At 51.4% G+C, this 3,505-nt stretch overlaps 1 protein-coding gene across 11 annotated transcripts in view; it reads left to right on the top strand.

Annotated features, from left to right (window-relative positions):
- Ralgps1 (Ral GEF with PH domain and SH3 binding motif 1) overlaps positions 1-3,505 on the top strand; it is a 251,711-nt gene that overhangs the window by 171,892 nt on the left and 76,314 nt on the right. The window lies entirely within an intron of this gene.

Here is a 3,505-nt window from a genome sequence, read left to right as displayed (position 1 = left end):
CAGGCCCCAGAAAGGCTCCGGGCCTCCCCTCAGCTCCAGACAGGGGCGGGCCGCCTGGTGATGTCACACTAGCTCTGGCCCCAGCTGGCCCAACCCCTCCTTCTTTGGCACAGGCAGCCTGGCCTGCTCTGCTCCTGGCTCACCCGCCTGCTACACTCCCTGAAGCCTGGTGTTCCTGGGGTGTCCTGTGCAGGAAGAGCACTTCCCCAATACTCAGGTAATGGTTGGGATCAGCTGCAGCTGTGCAAGCAGCTGCGTGGGAATCCAGCGGCTCACTCTTTTCCTGTGGGTCGCCCTACTAAGCTCCTCAGGCCTTCTCCAGAGGCCACATTCTTCTCTCCAGACCACTTTGTCCCCGCAGAAGGCCAGCCTGAGGTATAACCCACAGTGGACAGTGGAAGTACTGAATTGAGGACCACACTGGAAGGCAGCTGTCACCTACCACCTGAGTCGCCTATCTTGGGCTTCCTTTCCCTCGGCATAAGTGAGCCACAAGTCAACAACTGGGAACGTTCTGTTACAGGGTCAAGGGCAATGTGGGCTGAGTGGGGGCAGGTGGGCTGGACTCACATTCCAAGTCCCTGCTGTGCGACTCTGTCAGACTCGGTGAACAAATGATGAAGTCCCTTGGAGCTGTCAGTTGTGGGATTGGCTGTGATCATGGAACTCTAAGACTGTTTGGTGGTTCAGAGTAGAAAAGGGAAAGATGGCACTGATGTCCCTAAGCTAGAGTCCTCTAGATATGTCAGACCTGGGCTGGTTAGAGGAAGGCCAGGCAGGTTACTAGGCCTCCTGGAGGAGTGTGGGGAGGGGGAACCCTCGAGTCCCCCCCAACAGGCTCTCCTGTTGATATTAGCAGCGATGTTTCTTTGTACAGCTTTAGTGACAGTGACTTGTAGGTACACACTAGGAGGGAATCTTCAGTGGACCTCTCTTACACCAGGGCACCAGGAGGCACATCCTGGTCCCTAGAAAGACAGACTCATTGTGGTTTCCCTCTCCCCCCAGGACTGCCACCCTTCTGTTCAAGAAACACATTTTTTCCTTCCTTAGCTTCTCCTAAGCCTACCTGGCTCCCCCTTTTTCTGGCAGTCCCTTCCTTTCTTAGAAGAGACTGTGGACCTTATAGGACATCACTAGCCAGAGAGCTGGACGGGACAAGAAGTTAACTTCTACCAGCAGATGAAGATGCCACACACTCTGTGGTCTGCCTGGGACCTGGACAGGTTTCCTGTGGCCAAGCACCTCTCCTGAAGCTGTACCTTTGGCAGGAGGAGGTCTCTATATTCTTCAGCCCGAGACACACAGCACACTGAGGGTCTGTCCTGTCTTTTCCCTTTCCCCACTCTGTCATATCTCTCCTTCTCACTTCTGGGTGTGTTCGTGAAGATGCTGCTGTTAGCAAACACCCTGTCCTCTGACAGCTGATACCCCGAGCTGGGAGAGAGACCACGGGGTCTGAAAAGTGCTGGATACTGAGGGTGCATCTCATGGGGAGATGTAGCAGCCAGGACCAGCTACCTGATAAAGTAACTAAGCCCAGACCCATAGAATAGCTCAGACCCAGTAGGCAGTTCAGGTAGAGAAGGGAGAGTTGAGACTGGGAGGAGTAGGTAAAGACAAGGTGGTAGTTTGCTTCCTCAATGATGGCCCTAACACCTCCAAGTTACCAGGCATTCCTGACACTCCTCCCATGCTTTGTCCTCACAAGTCTGTGAGGGTACTGGTTTGTAACACTGTATCATGAGGAAAGGGGACCAGAGAACAGGTGGTCTGTTACAGGCAGGACCTAGAGCCTTGAGCAAATCAGAGCCTGAGTTCAGGGGTCACAGCTCACGACAGATAGTCTCGCCCCTCTAGCATGTGTGGAAAGTTGTCCCCAGATGCTTCCAGCCCCTAAGTACCAAGTTCCCCCTGCCTGTATTTATTCTCTGCCATGCAGTCTTCCTGTTGGGGTCCTGGATGTGAAAGAGAGAAAGAACTATCCACATCTGAATCCTGGCACACAGCTTAATGGAATAGTTGTTAGGATACTGAGTTTTGATGTCATTTGTTAGACCACAGTACTAGCTGGAGAAGATACTGCTGCAAGAGCAGTTATATGGCTCCCTTGTGTTTTGTTTTGTTTTGTTTGAGTCAGGAACCTATTATATAGCTAAGGATGGACTCAAACTCAAAATCCACCTACCTCAGCCTCCTGAATGCTGGGATTGCAGGCACATCCCACCATGCCCAGTCACAAGGCATTCCTTAAGTGGAGCTGAGAGAAGAGCATTTTGGTTGAGGAGAGATGAGGCCCTATTAGAGAGGTGGAATTAAATGCCAAGGAGCCAGTAACAGTCTTTAAAGAAACACATGGCTGGGATTGTCTTAGTAAAAGACCACCATTGAGGGGCCTGCCACTGGGAGCCGCAGGCCAGCCATCTGAAGCTGCGGCTATGGTTGTAGTCAGTTGGTGAGAAAGACAGTTGGAGGCCCTAGGACTTACTTAATGGCAAAGGGAGTCTTCAGGACCACCACAGCCTTGGCTGACAGATGCAGCGCATGCGTGCAGTTTATCGTGGTATTTCTGTTTGAGTAATCCCAAGCTCTAACACTGCCATCAAGTGGGGAAGAGCCCCAGAGTAGCCTTGTCCTGCCCATATTTGCACAACCCTTGCCCTTTGGGGACCTGAGGCAGTCCTGGTGGGGAGCTCAGGCCTCGGAGTGAGTTTCTGCTTCCACCACGTAGTTCCTCTGAACCTTCTTCCCTTTTCCTCATTTGTATGTGGGTAATGTAAACATCTACCTCAGAGAACTATGAAAGAAAGTGAATGAGGGGCTGAGGAGATAGATGGTTCAGCTCTTGAGAGCACTAGCTACTCTTCTAGAGGCTCTGATTTCGATTCCCAGCACCTGTATGATGGCTCACAACCATCAGTAACTCAGTGCCAGGGGATCTAGCACCTTCTTCTGGTCTCCTTGGGTACTGGGTACCCAGACAAACACAGAGGCAAACCATACACATAAAATAAAAACATTCTGAAAATATTGAATAAGATGTGACGCGTTAGTTCAACAAGTCTGGCTGTGTTCAAGCCAGTGAGTGTAGGTGCAGTAATCTGTTACCTCCTTTACTGCTCTCTCAGCTCCTGTGCGGACATGCATTCCCTCATGGTTTCTGGTTCTGAGACAGAATCTCATGTATTCTAAGGACTGAACTGAACTGTGTAGCCAAGGATGACTTTGAACTTCTGATCTTCCTGTCTCCACTTCACGGCTGCTGGGGTACAGGCATGCTGTGCATCGCTAGTCCTGGATTTTGTGGAGCTGGGGGGTCAAACCCAGCGCTTCATGCATGGTAGGCAAGCGCTCTGCTGAGCGTCCCTCCAGGCTTGTTTCTGTTGTTTCAGACAGGGTCTGGCTGTTTAGCACAGGCTGTCTTGGGACACAGGGTCTCTCCACCTCGGCCTGAGTTGCAGGCAGGTACCATCACACTTGACTTTAATTGTTTTTTTTTTTCTTT

Source organism: Alexandromys fortis, unplaced genomic scaffold (assembly GCF_014885135.2).
Source record: "Alexandromys fortis isolate MF-2015 unplaced genomic scaffold, M_Fortis_MF-2015_v1.1 scaffold_72, whole genome shotgun sequence".
Classification (NCBI taxonomy): domain Eukaryota; kingdom Metazoa; phylum Chordata; class Mammalia; order Rodentia; family Cricetidae; genus Alexandromys; species Alexandromys fortis.
This window is presented reverse-complemented; position numbering and strand designations above follow the sequence as displayed.